Source organism: Mesoplodon bidens, assembly GCF_964165515.1.
Source record: "Mesoplodon bidens genome assembly, chromosome: 5".
Classification (NCBI taxonomy): Eukaryota; Metazoa; Chordata; class Mammalia; order Artiodactyla; family Ziphiidae; genus Mesoplodon; species Mesoplodon bidens.
In genome coordinates this window covers 140,752,769-140,771,022 of record NC_138161.1, presented here as the reverse complement: position 1 = coordinate 140,771,022, position 18,254 = coordinate 140,752,769, and the positions used below count along the sequence as shown (strand labels likewise).

At 39.5% G+C, this 18,254-nt stretch overlaps 1 protein-coding gene across 2 annotated transcripts in view; it reads right to left on the bottom strand.

The window, feature by feature from the left end:
* The window catches only part of PIK3CB (phosphatidylinositol-4,5-bisphosphate 3-kinase catalytic subunit beta), a 200,333-nt gene that overhangs the window by 135,950 nt on the left and 46,129 nt on the right, over positions 1 to 18,254 (bottom strand). For both annotated transcript variants that reach the window (XM_081234606.1, XM_081234607.1), the window contains exon 2: positions 17,170 to 17,274. The gene's annotated coding sequence lies outside the window, so the exon portion shown is untranslated. The remainder of the gene's footprint in view (positions 1 to 17,169; positions 17,275 to 18,254) is intronic.

The following is an 18,254-nucleotide window of genomic DNA, read 5'->3' as shown; positions in this document are numbered from 1 at the left end:
CTCTATTATTTTCCATTGGTCTATATGCCTGTTTTTAATGCCAATGCCATACTATTATGATATCTATAACCTTGTGACGTAGTTTGAAATCAGGAAATATAGTGTCTCCAGCTTTGTTCTTTCTCAAGAATGCTTTGGCTACTTGTGGCCTTTTGTGGTTCCACAGAAATTTTAGGGTTCTTTGTTCTATTTCTGTGAAAAATGTCATTTGAATTTTGATAAGGATTGCATTGAATCTGTAGATTGCTTTGGACAGAATGGATATTTTAACATTAATTCTTCCAAATCATGAGCATGGAATATCTTTCCGTTTATTTGTGTCTTCTTCACTTTCTTTCATCAATGTCTTAAAGTTTTCAGTCTTTGACCTCCTTGGTTAAATTTATTCCTAGATATTTTACTCTATTTCTTGCAATTGTAAATGGGATTGTTTTCCTAATTTTTCTTTCTAATAGTTCATTGTTAGCATATAGAAATGCAACAGATTTTTGTATATTGGTTTTTGTATCTGCCAACTTTACTAGATTCATTTATCAGTTCTAACATATTTTTGGTGAAGTCTTTAGGGTTTTCTATATACAATATAGAATATCATGTCATCTGTAAATAGGGACAGTTTTACTTCTTTTCCAATTTGGATGCCTTTTTTTTTCTTGCCTAATTACTCTGGCTAGGACTTCCAGACTATGTTGAATAAAAATGGCAAGAGTGGGCATCTTTGGTCCCTGATCTCGAAGGAAACGCTTTCAGCTTTTTCTTTTCACCAGTATGATGTTAGCTGTGGGCTTGTCCTATATGGCCCTCATTATGTTGAGGTACGTTCCATAAATACACAGTTTGTTGAGTTTTTATCATAAATGGATGTTAAATTTTGTCAAATTTCTCCACCTATTAAGATGATCACATGATTTCCATCCTTCATTTTGTCTGTGTGGTGTTATCACATTGACTGATTTACAAATGTGGACCATCTTGCATACCTGAAATACATCCCACTTGATCATGGTGTATGATTCTTTTAACGTACTGCTGAATTTGATTTGTTAATATTTCGTTGAGGACTTCTGCATCTATGTTCATCAGGGATATTGGCCTGTAATTTTCCTTTGTTGTGGTGTCCTTGTCTGGTTTTGGTATCAGGGTAATGCTGACCTCATAATATGAGTTTGGAAGTGTTCTTCCTCTTCTATTTTTTGGAAGAATTTGAGAAAGACTGGTAATTCTTCTTTATTTGTTTGGTAGAATTCACCAGTGAAGCTACCTGGTCCTGAACTTCTGTTTGTTGAGAGGTTTTTGTTACAGATCAATCTCTTTACTAGTAATCAGTCTGTTTAGATTTTCTATTTCTTCATCATTCAGTCTTGGAAGGTTGTATGTTTCTGGAAATTTATCCATTTATTTTAGGCTGTCTAATTTTTAAGTAAAAGCTACCATTAGAGGTCCATTTGACTTCACTTCTCAGTTTCAAAACTGACATCATGTGGAAACTGAGGGAATATTCTCAAGGAATTTAAAAATGTATTGGTTAAAACATTCACAATGAAACAGAGCTTTAAGAATCCAAATTATCGGGCCTCCCTGGTGGCGCAGTGGTTGAGAGTCCGCCTGCGGATGCAGGGGATACGGGTTCGTGCCCCGGTCTGGGAGGATCCCATATGCAGCGGAGCGGCTGGGCCCGTGAGCCATGGCCGCTGGGCCTGCGCGTCCGGAGCCTGTGCTCCGCAACGGGAGAGGCCACAACAGTGAGAGGCCCGCATACCGCAAAAAGAAAAAAAAAAAAAAAAAAAGAATCCAAATTATCTAACAGAGCATGGAAAACTAGCTCAAAAAGACTTATAATTACATGATAAAGAGTTCTGCCTAATGACCTGGAATGAATTTAAAACAAGCCCCCAAATTCTTTTACCTTCCTCCTATTAAGAAGTGAGGGCTATGTTCCCTCCCCTTGAATCTGAATTTGGTGACTGCTTGACCAATTAAATAAAGCAGAGGTAATATACTAGTAGACCCAGGTTTAAGAAACTGGCAGCTTCCACTTGTTATCTATTCCAACACTTGTTTGTGAGATGCTCATTTTAAGAGCCATATATAGGTGTTTTGACCAACCCCAAATGACTGCCAGCACCAACAGCCAGACTTCTTAGTGACTAGGCCTTTACCACTCTGACCCTCAGACTTTTTTTTTTTTTTTGGCGGTATGCGGGCCTCTCACTGCTGTGGCCTCTCCAGTTGCGGAGCATAGGCTCCGGACGCTCAGGCTCAGCGGCCATGGCTCACGGGCCCAGCCACTCTGCGGCATGTGGGATCCTCCCGGACCGGGGCACGAACCTGTGTCCCCTGCATCAGCAGGCAGACTCCCAACCACTGCGCCACCAGGGAAGCCCCTGGTTCAAGTTCTTGACCACAGTGCAAAGGCATAACAAAATGGATGTTTTACATCACTAAGTTTTGTGATAGTTTGTTACAGCAACAGATAATTGGATATACTAAGTTAAGAGAATAAATTATACTACAGCCAAGAATTGATTCATTTGGTTTTTTTTAAATAAATTTATTTATTTTTGGGGGGGCTGTGTTGGGTCTTCATTGCTGCCTGCAGGCATTCTCTAGTTGTGGTGCACAGGCTTCTCATTGCGGTGGCATCTCTTGTTGCAGAGCATGGATTCTAGGCGCACGGGCTTCAGTAGTTGTGCCTCATGGGCTCTAGAGCGCAGGCTCAGTAGCTGTGGTGCACAGGCTTAGTTGCTCCGTGGCATGTGGGATTTTCCCGGACCAGGGCTCAAACCCGTGTCCCCTGCATTGGCAGGTGGATTCTTAACCACTGCGCCACCAGGGAAGCCCTCATTTGTTTCTTGAAACACACACACACACTTCCTTAAATACATTTTTCTCAATGGCATTTCTCATAAGAAATCTTTTCTACTTATATACAAATAGCTTCATTATATTAGCAAATAAGTTTACCTCTGAAACTATAATCACTCAGACCAAAATCCTATTGATATTTAAATGGAACTGAGAAATAAAAGCTGAAATTAAATTACCAGTTATAATCTTGTCCAGTAATCTAGTGTCATTTCCCTCAGAAAAGGAGGTATATTTCCATTACTCAACTTTGATCTATCAAACTTCAGTTACAAAAACTATGAAGACAATTTTCTTGAAATCGTAACTACTGAAAAGTAGAATCCAAATTTATGAACAAACTGATACAAGCTCTAGTCAGCTTCCTTAATTAGATGTTTGTTCGTAGAATTCTTATGTTTTCCAAAGAAAACACAGAATATTTAAACAAGTTCTTAATTTAATATTTCAAAACCAACTAACATATTTGTCTACAACTTGGCACGAACACATAACCTCAGAATTATTTCATCTCCCATAATAAGCTTCCATTCACTATAGGACCATGATGAAGTTTGTACCCAGAACCTGGATAAAGTTACAGAACTATAAGCAGCCTGGCTGTGATAACAAGGAACCAACAGTGATGAAAAGCAGCTTTATCACCTCATATTCCTTAAAATTTGCATTAGAAGAAGGTGAATGTAGGGACTTCCCTGGTGGCGCAGTGGATAAGACTCCACGCTCCCAACGCAGGGGGCCTGGGTTCAATCCCTGGTCAGGGAACTAACTAGATCCCACACGCATGATGCAACCAGGAGTTCGAATGCCGCAACTAAGGAGCCAGCGAGCCGCTTAAAACTAAGGAGCCTGCCTGCCACAACTAAGGAGCTGGTGAGCCACAACTAAGAGGCCCTGGAGCTGCAACTAAGGAGCCCGCCTGCCACAACTAAGACCCAGTGCAATCAAATAAATAAGGAAGGTGAATGGAGACACAATGGAAACACTTTCCTTGTGCCTTTTAATGTGAATCACTAAGGAAGTAGCATGTGTGTGTTATAAATCTTCTGAGTACAGATCTTTTATTTTATACATTAAGAACTAAAACCTACAGAAATAAGATGACTTTCTGAAGACCACTGTGGTAGAGACTGCTTATCTCCTTCCACAGTTATGGGACTGTGGCTGTGCACTTGGCACACTAGATATTCCAACCTCCTGTGCAGTAAGAATGATCATATACTAAGTTCTCTCCAGTGGAATGTTGAGTGGAAATGACCTGTGTCACTTGAGGTTAGGGCGTTTAAGAAAGTTTGCATGCCACCTACACCTTCTCTTTCCTCTTCCACTGGTCACAAAGGAAGAAAGAGTCATGAGACAAAAGAAACCACCTGGAATAGAACCACCTACCAAAGAGGACCATCCAGTTTGGACTGTTCCATGAGTAAGAAATAAACATCTATTATGTTGGAGATATTATTCATTTTCAGTCTGTTACAGCAATTTGGACTTCACTAATTTAGTCAAACACATAGTTTAGGTAGCTGCAAGGCCGTGATTAAAAATCACATATGAACACAAAAGACTGCAAATAGCCAAAACAATCTTGAGGAAGAACAAAGCTGGAGGTATCATGCCCCCTGAAATAAAACAACATATACTATAAAGCTACAGTAATCAAAACAGTATGGGGGGGGAACCTCCCTGGTGGTCCAGTGGCTAAGGCTCCGCACTCCCAATGCAGGGGGCCCGGGTCCAATCCCTGGTCAGGGAACTAGATCCCACATGCCACAACTAAGAGTTTGCATGCTGCAACTAAAGATCCCTCATGCCACAGTGAAGATCCCACATGCTGCAACGAAGATCAGGCATGTCACAGCTAAGATCCAGTGCAGCCAAACAAAAAAACAAACAAATAAATAAATAAATATTTTTATGAAAGAAAAAACCAGTATGCAGGAATTCATGGCCGTCCAGTGGTTAGAACTGCACACTTTCACTGCCAAGGGCCCAAGTTTGATCCCTGGATGGGGAACTAAGATCCCACTAGCCATGCAGCACAGCCAAAACAAAACAAACAAACAGTATGGTACTAGCACAAAAACAGACACACAGATCAAAGGAACAGAAAAGAGAATCCAGAAATGAACCCACACTTATACATCAATTAATCTACGACAAAGGAGGTAAGGATATACAATGGGGAAAAGAGAGCCTCTTGAATAAATGTTGTTCAGAAAACTGGACAGCTACATGAAAAAGAATCAAACTAAACTACTTTCTTACACAGTATACAAAAATAAACTCAAAATGGATTAAAGACCTAAAGGTCTGAAACCATAAAACTCATAAAAGAAAACACATGCTGCATGCTCTTTGACATTGGTCTTGGCAATATTTGGGGGGGTATGTCTCCTCGGACAAGGGAAACAAAACCAAAAATAAACAAGTGGGACTACGTCAAACTAAAAAGGTTTTGCACAGCAAAAGAAACTATCAACAAAATGAAAAGGCAGCCCACTGAATGGGAGAAGATATCTAGAAACAAGATATCCAATAAGGGGTTAACACCCAAAATATAAACTCATACAACTCAACATCAAAAAACAAACAATCCAATTACAAAATGGGCAGAGAACCTGAACAGATGTTTTTCCAAAGAAGACATACTGATGGCCAACAGACACATTAAAAAGATGCTCAGGGCTTCCCTGGTGGTGCAGTGGTTGACAGTCCGCCTGCCAATGCAGGGGACACGGGTTGGTGCCCCAGTCCGGGAAGATCCCACATGCTGTGGAGCAGCTAGGCCCGTGAGCCATGGCCACTGGGCCTGAGCGTCCGGAGCCTGTGCTCCGCAACGGGAGAGGTCACAACAGTGAGAGGCCTGTGTACCACACACACACACAAAAAAAGATGCTCAACATCACTAATCATCAGGGAAATGTAAACCAAAACTACAATGAGATACCACCTCCACCTATCAGAATGGCTATCATCAAACAAAAAACCAAGTAACAAGTGTTGGCGAGGATGTGGAGAAAAGGGAACACTGTGCATTGTTGGTGGGATTGTAAACTGGTGCAGCCATTATTGGAAAATAGTATGGAGACTCCTCAAAAAATTAAAAATAGAACTGCCATATGAGCCAACAATTTCACTTCTGGGTAATCTGTCCAAGAATAATCAAAATATTAATTCAAAAAGATATATGCACTCCAATGTCTACTGCAGTATTATTTACAACAGTCAAGATAGGGAAGCAACCTAAGTGTCCATCAATAGACAAATCGATAAAGAAGATGTAATATCTATATCTATAGTGGAATATTACTCAGCCATAAAGGGAGGAGGGGATCTTGCCATTTTTGACAACATGACTGGATCTAGAGGGCATTATGCTAAGTAAAATAAGTCAGATGAAACAACAAATGCTGCATGATCTCAGTCACAAGTGGAATCTAAAAACCAAACAAATAAAACAAAATGAAAACAGACTCATAGATACAGAGAGCAAACAGGTGTTTGCCAGAAGAAAGGGGGGTGAGGAATGGCAGCAAAATAAGTGAAGGGGATTAAAAGGTACAAACCTGCAGTTATATAATAAATAAGTCACAGGTATACAATATACAGCATAAGGAACAGGGTCAATAATAACTTTGTATAGGGATAGATGCTTATTAGACTTATCTTGGTGATCATTTCATAATGTATGCATATTTCAAATCACTATGTGGTACACCTGAAACTAACATAATATTGTACATCAACTGTTTCAATTTAAAAAAAGAAAAGAAAAACCTCATATATGCACCCTCAGTTACATTCAGTCCAATGCTCTGTGTACTCTACCACTGTGTTTTCCTTATCACCCTTCTCCAACCAAACAGAAAATGGAATTATGAAGAGGAGTGGGCAACAACACTCATGAGGCTAACATTATGATGTCCCCAAATCATTCACTATTTAAACTCAACAGCTTTAATCCTTGTTTATCACTTTACACATACATTTTTTAATCCCCTGGTAGAAAAGAACATGTTGACAGCTCTCTTTCTCCTCCTGACTAGTCACCTGACTAAAATTACTGTATTTTTCATAAGTAAGCGTAGAGACACAAAGTATGTTGAATTTGAGGCAAGTAGAGCCAAGAGCGCTTTCCAAGAGAAGGGGATATTTTAACACAGACTTGAAGAGGAAATTGGCTAGGCAAAGGGAAAAAGAACATATGCGAAGACCTAAGAAACCTTAAGTATTTGAGGAATTCAAAGATTACCCTTTGGAACAGAGAGAGATGGAAAACAGGCAGAATGGTAGTGGAGGGGCTGGCCAAATCTCCCTTCTGGTAGGCCACATTAAGGTATTGCTCTTCATGCAAAAAACAAGAGGAGACTCAATGAAGAATGTTAAACAAGTGAATAAAAACTGATCGAATAAATTAATTTTTATACACTACAGTGAGAAAATGAATAGGCAAAGAACATAAACCCAACAGAAAAATGGGCAAAATAATTAAATAGAAATTTCACAGGAGCCAAAAGTCCCATAAACATATGGGGCGGAGGGTGGAATATTCATCCTCATTAGTCACCAAAGAAATGTAAATTAAAACCACAATGAGATACCATTTCATAGATCACTGCTGGAGGGAGAATGAATTGATTCAACCTCTTCCAAGAAGTTTGGCATCAAAAATTCCATTAGTGGACTTCCCTGGTGGCACAGTGGTTAAGAATCCTCCTGCCAATGCAGGGGACACAGGTTCCACCCCTGGTCCGGGAAGATCCTACATGTCGTGGGGCAACTAAGCCCCGTGCCACAGCTACTGAGCCGCACATCTAGAGCCCACGCTCCACAACAAGAGAAGCCACCACAATGAGAAGCCTACGCACTGCAACGGAGAGTAGCCCCTGCTCACTGCAACTAGAGAAAGCCCGCACACAGCAACGAAGACACAACGCAGCCAAAAATAAATAAAATTAGAAAAAAAAAAATTCCATTACTAGGTATACATCCTAGGAAAACTCTTATCCAAGGTTGTCACACGTACATGGGTATTCAATGTGAAATTTTTCACAGTATCCAAAAACTAGACACAACCTAAATGTGCATTAATAGAATGGATCAATAAATTATGTATTTTACAATACAGGAAATTAATACAGCTATACACATCACCATGAATGAACTGTACTAACAATGTAAAATCAAAAAAGAATATTTGATTTCATTTACTTAAACATAAACATAAAGTCAAATATTGTTCAGAGATGCAAACAGAGATGGTAAAGTTATAAAGAAAAGCTCAAGAAAATAACAAAAGATTCAGCAAAGTATAGCTTGGGGAGAGGGAGGGAGATACGATCGAAGAAGGCACTTATTACTGATCCAGCCGTTATGCAGAGTTGTTCATTTTTCATCATTCTTTAAACTATAAATTTAAGTTCTCATGTGCTCTTCTGTATAGACGCTAAATTTCACACTTTTTAAAAATGGATTAACAGCAATAACAGATGTAAAGCCCCTCGGCAGCATCTGGCATGGAGAATCCATTTGATGGGAACCCACTCCCCATTTTACTGTGACTATGACCTCAGTGTTAGTGATAAACCTAAGTTCTAGATTTTTGCTATCACCCACAGTTGCTTCTTCTCCTCTATTCCTACCTAAGAATCCTGACCGTCCTCATGCCCCTAACTACTCCTCCTTATCACCTTTGTCTTTAACTCTAGATTCTAGGAGGGAAGTGACATCAGCATCTACAGCAAGGAATTGTGATCCTGCTCATCTCCATTCCTGCCATCCTTGCTGAAACCTAGATAGTGAGTTCCTGAATGACAGGTACAGGCTCTTTCATCTTTGCAGTTCTTTCTGCACAGTGCTTGATACAGGACCTCAGTAACTATTTGTTGATTGATGAATAAATAAATACATTACAGAGCTCAGCTACTAGTGAAAATAAGATTAAAGTTTAAAATCAGGCTGGTGCTTCCTCATGTTCTCTAAGCCCTTTCACAGTTTTAAAGACTCTCTTGGCTGCTCAGGAACAACAGAAAGACAATTCCAAAGTTGCTTTAAAATCTCTGCCCACAAAAATAGTAGATGTATACTCATCAGCTGTATATAATAATCTCCATTCATTAATAATTCTTAAAACTCTGAATAAAAAATTTAGATCGTGGGCTTCCCTGGAGGCGCAGTGGTTGAGAGTCCGCCTGCCGATGCAGGGGACACGGGTTCGTGCCCCGGTCCGGGAAGATCCCACATGCCGCGGAGCGGCTGGGCCCGTGAGCCATGGCCGCTGGGCCTGCGCGTCCGGAGCCCGTGCTCTGCAAGGGGAGAGCCCACAACAGTGAGAGGCCCACGTACCACAAAAAAAAAAAAAAAAAAAAATTATATTCTTCTTCAAAGTAACATAAGTGATTTTCCATTTCAATTTTTACAATTATAATTTACTATTATTTTATTTTTAAAATTACATTTAACATGTACTCTATGTATAATGCATAAAACTAGTTCATCCTCTACATAAACAAAACGATGATATTTGATAACATGTGACTGTTTAGCAAGCTCTTATATTGGAAAACTGTACTGAGATCAACAAGGCAGCCATTTATATTGCCTTTTATATACTACTTCCCCTGTCATGTGGCAGTCAAACGGCTAAGTGAGATGCTCACAGCAAAGAGAACAGTTTTGAAAGGTCATGCTACACAGATAGCCAGAATTTCTTTCACAATATCCTTATTGTCTGTGGTAGACTATACGACAATCTAACCACAGCTATTTTCTGTGTAAAAGCAAAAAGCGTGTTATCAAAGAACCAGAAACAGTAGGCACTCAACAATATAATCTTTATGAACATTTTTCTAATGCAGAAACATCCAGTGCATATTAAAGAAAAAGAATCCTGAGTCAAAGACAAAGAACTGGGGGAAGAGGAACTAGTAAAAACTGGAAGCCAAGTGTAAACCACTCAGTTTATTCATAATATTCATATAACATGATAAGAAGCTTCTAAAGTAAACTTTTTCAAATTAAAACATGTGATTTACCAAGGAAAAGCATAACTATAACAATATTGAAGCATGAATATGATCTATTTCAAAATTTCCAAATCTTAATGACAATCGCAAACAAGGTACAAAGCTTCAAAATCCTCTCTGCAGGGTACTCCCCTGGTGGCGCAGTGGTTGAGAGTCCGCCTGCCGACGCAGGGGACACGGGTTCGTGCCCCGGTCCGGGAGGATCCCACATGCTGCGGAGCAGCTGGGCCCATGCGCCATGGCTGCTGAGCCTGCGTGTCCGGAGCCTGTGCTCCGCAACGGGAGAGGCCACAAGAGTGAGAGGCCCGCATACCGCAAAAAAAAAAAAAAAAAAAAAAAAAAAATCCTCTCTGCAGAAGTTGTAATCCCAACAGCACTTTTTTTTTCCCTTAATAACTTTTATCAGTCTATTATCCATCTGAACAAGGAATGTCTTTTCCCAACTGTTACACAGACAATGTGTCAGTCAACAGCGTGATGAAAACTTCTCCACCTCCTTATAAAATTTCCAATTTTCAAGTGTATCCTTTGGGGGGAAAAAAGCATTCTAACTCATTTAATCATCTTGTCCAATCCTGGGAGATCATAGTTATTCCTACCCAGTAATCAAAACATATAGCTTTCTCCTAAGCCAAGTGAAGGCACTTGGTACATTAAACACCACAGCCAGGTTACATAGACAGAATAACCATAAGTTTTTGGCAATGAATTCTTTTCAAGGGTCCATAATTTTAATTCCTGTGAGGATCTCTCACTAAAATTTAACCAGGTGACAACTTTCTTTACCAGTTCTGACCTTATAGCAGAGCATGAGGATGTGTTACTTCTAAACCTACTAGAAAATGATCTAAGATAAACCTTCTTTTAAGGAAATAAATATACTTAAAACATTCCACTGTTCAAAACCAAAAACAAACTATAAACCAAATCCAGGCAAAGATGTGGAGAAATTATAACCCTTGTATATTACTGGTGGGAATGTAAAATGGTGCAACCACTGTGGAAGAAAATATAGCAGTTCTTAAAAAATATTTAAACAAAATTACCATATGATCCAGCAATTCTACTTCTGGGTATATATCCAAAAGAATTAAAAGCAGGGAGGAAGTCACACAGATATTTGTACACCCACATTCATAGCAGTATTATTAACAATAGCCATAAGGTGGAAACAACTCAAATTTCCCTCAATAGATGGGCGGGTAAACAAAATATGGTATGTACATACAATGGAGTATTATTCAGCCTTAAAAAGGACACTGTGATACACGCTACAACACAGATGAGCCTTGAGGACATTATGCTAAGTGAAATAAACCAGCCATGAAAGAACAAACATTGTATGATTCCATTTATACGAGCTACTCAGAATAGGCAAATTCACAAAAACAGAAAGTAGAATAATGGTTATCAGGGATTGGGCTGATAAAAAAGTTGTGGAGAGGGATAGTGGTGATGGTTGCACAACACTGTGAATATATTTATGCCAGGAAATTGTACATTTAAAAACCGTTAGGGACTTCCCTGGTGGTGCAGTGGTTAAACAGTCTGCCTGCCAATGCAGGGGACACGGGTTTGATCCCTCGTCTGGGAAGATCCCACATGCTGCAGAGCAATTAAGCCCGTGCGCCACAACTACTGAGCCTGTGCTCTAGAGCCCATGAACCACAACTACTAAGCCTGCGTGCTGCAACTACTGAAGCCCGCGTGCCTAGAGCCTGTGCTCTGAAACAAGAGAAGCCACCGCAATGAGAAGCCTGCATACCACAACAAAGAGTAGCCCCCGCTCGCCACAACTAGAGAAAGCCCGTGCGCAGCAACAAAGACCCCATGCAGCCAAAAAATAAAAATAAATAAATAAAAACAGTTAAAATGGTCAATGTTCAGGAAGAACACACTGAGCTCTTTCCAAATGCCCACATTTGTACATATCCCAAATTTAATGATTCCTTCATTTATGAAATTTATAAAATTCCTTCATTACTTATTTCAGAGGGAAGTTACTGATAGGATGAAATATGATGATAAAATAAGAACAATAAAGTCACAGAGTTGTAGATGCTTAACATTTATTTAAGCTCACTCATGCTGAGTACTTGTCATGATGCACTAGTAATAAATGCCATTTTACTGGGACACAATTGGAATCATGTGTTTTGGAGATCACAGAGGATCTTTGAATATGTTAAATCTGAAAATGTCAAGGGTGAGGCTAATGTATTTTTACTTCACTAGCTTTAGGCAGCTAAGGTACACTGGATTTAGAGACAATTTGGACTTCTATAGCTGTGGGGGTTTTTTTCTTAGTATTCAATGTCAATGAGCAAAGTAACCAGACCTCTTCCATCAATTTAAAGGAAAAAGTCTTTATTTTATTTTCTGGCTGCACTACGTGGCTTGCGGGATCTTAGTTCCCCCACCAGGGACTGAACCTGGGCCCTCGGCAGTGAAAGCTTGGAGTCCTAACCACTGGACTGCCAGGGAATTCCCAGGGAAAGGTCTTTAACTGATCATGAGTGTTGCTTCTGTACTTCTGACACCATCTCTCAATGAATCATGATGTGATTTGGAAATCCCCTTTTTATTAAAGTTTTTTAAAAGGGAGTACTCTTGGGTATTTTATTTCTCAATTTACAGATAGAAGCAACAGCAAGAGAAGGCCCCCTTGACAATGTGAAATGAGCCAACTTATTCTTTCAATCCATCTCAGTCCCTATATCTGCTCTGAGTAAAGAAAAGTGAGCAATACTGTGCAAATGAAACTGAACATTCAGATGCTTTGTACGCATGAAGAAGCTTACCTAATTCATGTATAGCAAGTGTTAACTTATCATAAAAAATAAAAATAGTCAAACGGGTCAATTTTGTTATGCACATTTTACAATTTTAAAAAGCCCGGGGCTTCCCTGGTGGCGCAGTGGTTGAGAGTCCGCCTGCCAATGCAGGGGACATGGGTTCGTGCCCCGGTCCGGGAAGATCCCACATGCCGCAGAGCAGCTAGGCCCGTGAGCCATGGCCGCTGAGCCTGCGTGTCCGGAGCCTGTGCTCCACAACGGGAGAGGCCACAACAGTGAGAGGCCCGCGTACCACAAAAAAAAAAAAAGCCCAAATCCAGGGACTTCCCTGATGGTCCAGTGGTTAAGACTCCACGCTCCAAATGCAGGGGGCCAAGGTTCGATCCTTGATCAGGGAACTAGATCCCGCATGCTGCAAGTAAAAGACCCCGCATGCTGCAACTAAGACCTGGCCCAGCCAGATAGATAGACAGATAGATAGACAGATTTTTTTAATTAATTAATTAATTTTAAAACCCCAAATCAGAATAAACTTAATTATCAGGAACTACAAGGCCTTCATGCATCCAATCCACCTTTCTCTACTCTTCCTACTTCCCTGTGGGATTAAAAAATCTGTTTCATTGTACATCCCCTTCTCTTATCACTGCCTCCGACACTTCAAACATCTGGCCTCACGGTTAGCCACAAGCTACACTGCTCAGCCACAGCCTTGCCTCTCACCCCTCCTGTATCCTCACCCCTGGATCTGTACCTCCACCATCAAAAAGAAGAAAACCCGAAGTCTACAACCTGACTCTAGCTCTTCTACCTTCACAATGCCAGCTTCTACTTCCTCCTGCCTCACTTACTCCATTCCAGTCACACTGGCCCTCTTACTGCTCCTAGAACACATCAAGTACAGTCCACTCTCAGCTCTCCCACCCCTAACCCAAATATCTACCTGGTCTGCTCCCTTAACTTCACTTAGAGCTGTGAGCCCAAATGTCACCTAATTAGAGAGGGTTTCCCTAACCACACCTTATAAAACAGTAAGCCTACCCTTCCCCCGTCAATATCTACCTTTCTCTAATACATTTCCCTAATATATTTTTAATGGTACTGACTACCATCCAACACAGTATATATTTACTTACCGTTTATCTTCCCCACCCTCATCAGAACATCAATCCCATGAGAAAGGAGCCTCTGTTTTTGCTGACTGTTATAACCCCAGCAGCTAGCACAGTTCTTGGTATATTAGGAGGTGAATATATTATTCAATAAATATGTGTTGAACCAATCATGGCCTCCAGTCCCTTGTGCATTACCTTTTACCAAGCCTATATCTCCATAGACAGTTATTCCAAACACCAATGCCAAATTTCTCATTTCCATCTTAAAGGTTATGCTAGCTAAATTCACACTGCCTGCCATGTCAAGTTGTTTATGTTGAACTGAGCCTTTATGATTGGTCAACAATCCTTTCTATCCTATCCTGGTGATCATATTAAGTTCCTCCACCATGGTCTCTGGCCTGGTCAATTCTAATAGTCTCTTAACTGATCTCCTTGCTTCCCCTGTACTCCTATAGTCCATCTTTAATAAAGCAGCCAGAGGAATCTTTAAAACATATATCATATCATGACACTTTTCTGTGTAAAACCTTTCCTTAAAAGATTTCCTTGGGCTTCCCTGGTGGCGCAGTGGTTGAGAGTCTGCCTGCCGATGCAGGGGACACGGGTTCGTGCCCCGGTCTGGGAAGATCCCACATGCCGCGGAGCGGCTAGGCCCGTGAGCCATGGCCGCTGAGCCTGCGCGTCCGGAGCCTGTGCTCCGCAACGGGAGAGGCCACAACAGTGAGAGGCCCGCGTACCGCAAAAAAAAAAAAAAAAAAAAAAAAAAAAAGATTTCCTTGAGTCTAAACTCTTTACCATGGCCATAGGGACCAACATGGCCTGGCCCTGCCTACTTCTTTAACTTCATCTCATGACTCTATGGTCCTCATCCACTCTGTTCCAGAACACTGGCTTTCTTTCCATTCTTCAAATACAGCAAGCTCCTTTCTACCTTGAGATTTTTATGCTAGCTTTATTTTCAAGGGACTGAATCCTTGTCTTTCATACCTTACCTTAAAGTCACCTCCTCAGAAGTAGCCAATAAGTCACTTTATCAACTGCCCTCCTCAGATCTCATTACAATTTGGTATTTTTATTGTTCGTTTCAACAATCGGCTTCATGAGAAAACTTATCGGGACTTCCCTGGTGGCGCAGTGGTTAAGACTCCACGCTCCCAATGCAGGCGGCCCGGCTTCAATCCCTGGTCCGGGAACTAGATCCCACATGCATGCCGCAACTAAGAGTTCACATGCCACAACTAAGGAGCCAGCGAGCCGCAACTAAGACCCGATGCAACAAAATAAATAAATAAAAACACACCTGGCACAAAGCAGGTGTTCAATGAATATCTGCTGAAGTTGGAAATTACTCTATAACATTTTTCCTAAATGTCTTCTCCTTCCAGAATCCCAACCCCACCACTGATTAACTATTTGCCTTGTAGATAACCTCAATCCCCATCTTATTTTGAAAAGCAGGATAAGAAATTCTACAGTTTTCTTCCTCTTTGCCTAAAAACTCCTTGATTCATCCTCTCTTCTCCTCCTCTGGTTTCTAAGCAGAATGGCTGCTCTTTTGTAAGAGTTAAGCCCTTTGCCCAGGTCCTTGATCTCAAACCTTCTTACCTCCTTCGGGCAATTCATCACTCTAATATTTAAACTATTCTACATATTTAAACTACTCTGATGGATCATTCCCTTTCACCTAAAATATACCAAGTGCTAATGCTAAAATATCTTCTATGTGGCTAACTCTTCAAAATGATCACTGTCTCATTTCCTGCACAAACTTCTTGAAAAACATTCTATTTTATACTTCATACTTTTTTGTATTTTGTAAAACCATTTACTTAACCTCTTATAATTCATCCTGGTCTACTCAATCTGTTCTCTCAGTTATCAAGAACCTCTTAATAATTATTATCTTATTTTATTACATAATGAACCTAATAATTATTAATTATTAAGTTGTATTAATGCCCTAGAGGGGTTCTTGAATTTAATTAAATTTAATGCCCTTCTAGGGTATTAAAATCCTTAATCTTTCTAAACATCTCATCCCTCTCAAGAACCTCTCCTTGAAATTCTTTATTATGCTTCAAAGAAAGACACAATACCTTCATACCTTTCCTCTTATTTTTTCTTTAACTGATTCTTTTTAACAACATTTAAAGTTCTGTGCTTTACCTTTTTTTCTCTGCTAGGATAGTGCAAATGTTATCTACTTCCACCGCTTAAACTCTATGTGAATTGCTCCATAATCTGTATCTTCGGGCCCTAAATTGTCTTTTGTCTAAATTTTAGTCTCATATTTCCACATTTAAGGAGATATTCTGAAAGTTCTACCTGTACCTCCAAAATCAAAATGTGTCTCACAGAATTCATATGTTATAGTCCCATCTACTTGGCCCCTAATAACCAGTCTTTCCTTGTGGTTTCCTTACTTATGTTATGGTACCATCATACTTCTAGCCACTCAAAATCTTGGATTCGTATATATGATTTCTTTCTTCCATATTCCCTGCCAAATCTGCCTTTGAAATCTATCCTGCCAAATGAACTCACAGACAACCAGCTTCCACTCCCACCACTCATTCAGGTAGTCATTATTTCACATTTGCACCACTTATCACAGTGACAAGTGCCGCTAAGCACCTAACTTGCCTGTTAGACTATCAGCCCAGTCTAACACACAAGTTAACATTCCCCAGGCAGGGAATATCTGCCCTCGTTAACAGTATAACTAGGGTAGACCATGTAATGTATCATACAGAAGACAAGAGTAAAAAATGGCATAAGATAGTTCAGCAATTACACAATGTTATATGTCAGTTATATCTAAATAAAGTTGGAGAAAAAATATTTGGGCATTAAATTATCTACAAGAGGCTTAAACAAAGATACATACTGTCACACTATAACTCCAGTGCTTGGGGAAATGACTGCTGCATCCTAAGTACATACCATATATTGGTTTAATAAATCACTTAAGAGCTAAAATATTCACTTTATCACCTTCTCTTAACTCTTTACTCTGCTGCTAACTTATTTTCAGCCACAAACATTGTCCTGAAACGGCCTCTGCTGGGGTCAGCAATGACCTCCTAACTGCCAAATCCAAAAGGCTCTCAGTTTTCAATTAACCTCTCTAAAAAGCTTTAAACACTACTGACCCCTCCTCTCTCCTTCATGAAGTTGGGTTTAATCTGTGGTAAACATAATCCTAAGTACCTGACTATCTTAAAACAAGGCCTAGGACCTCCTTCCCATCCCCACCCCAGAATAACTAAAAGATTTAGGATCTAAAGCAAGACTCACATCTTCCTTGTATACTTAACTTCTGAAAAAATAATATTAGTAATTAAAGATACGAAATTGGATCCTTACCTTGAAATGACAGCCCCCATTTCAGTCTTTTAGGCAAACAGATGGCATTACTTATTTTTTAAAAGTGAAGTTTTCATGGAAGACTTTTTCAGATTAGAAGATACGCTGCCAAAAAGGGTGAAGATAAAAGATATTAACACCTAGATGGACTAAATTAAAAATAATTTTACTACTTATATGACATAATTGCTTATAACTGTATTTTTAAATATGGGGAAAATATAGAAAACACATGAACCACAATATTTAAGTTACAGAACGTTACAGCTGAAAGGGAGCTAAGCGGACGTCCTGTGCAACTATCTGAATTCTCTTATGTAGATTACCTCCTCTTTCTTGAAAACTCTTTTCTGTAATATGCTAGTTTTCTTTCTATTTCCCAATCCATTCCTCCATCTGGATCATCAGCTGCTAACCATGAGTAGCTTGTTTCATTTTTCCCCTTTTCTTCTTTAATGTAATATTTGACACGCACAAAATATATGGAAAGACGAATGTAAGCAAGCATTAAGATGAACACTGTAAATTGTAAATCACCACGCCACATAAGAACATCAGTAACATTACCTACATGCTCCTCTCCCCACAACCTTTACCCTAAATATTTATTATTTCACTACTTTTTATTTTATTTTATTTTTTTACAGATGTAATAACCTCCTCAAAGATATAATTATATTAAATTTGGGAAATACAACTAAGTACAATACATCCTTACCCTATGGGTTCTATTTTAGTAATGCTGCATTGGTTTAATATTTGAAAATTGATTGGTAGTATTTACTATATTAACAGAAAAGATAAGAAGAAACATAAAATAATCACCTGCATAAATAAAAACAGCTTTATAAATGTCAACACCCATTAATAGCAAAAACAAAACATAAAAAATTTGTATTTCACTACTTTTTAAAACATACTTTGTCACATATGTATGATGTCCTTAAACAATATTTTGTTTAGTTCTGTGTCCCCTGCTCCCTTTTTCAGCTTGATAACTTGGTATGCTAAGCTATCCCAGCATACCAAGTCTTCGGGGACTTGAATTTTTTCACTCAATCTTTTTCTAAGCTTTATCCATGTTA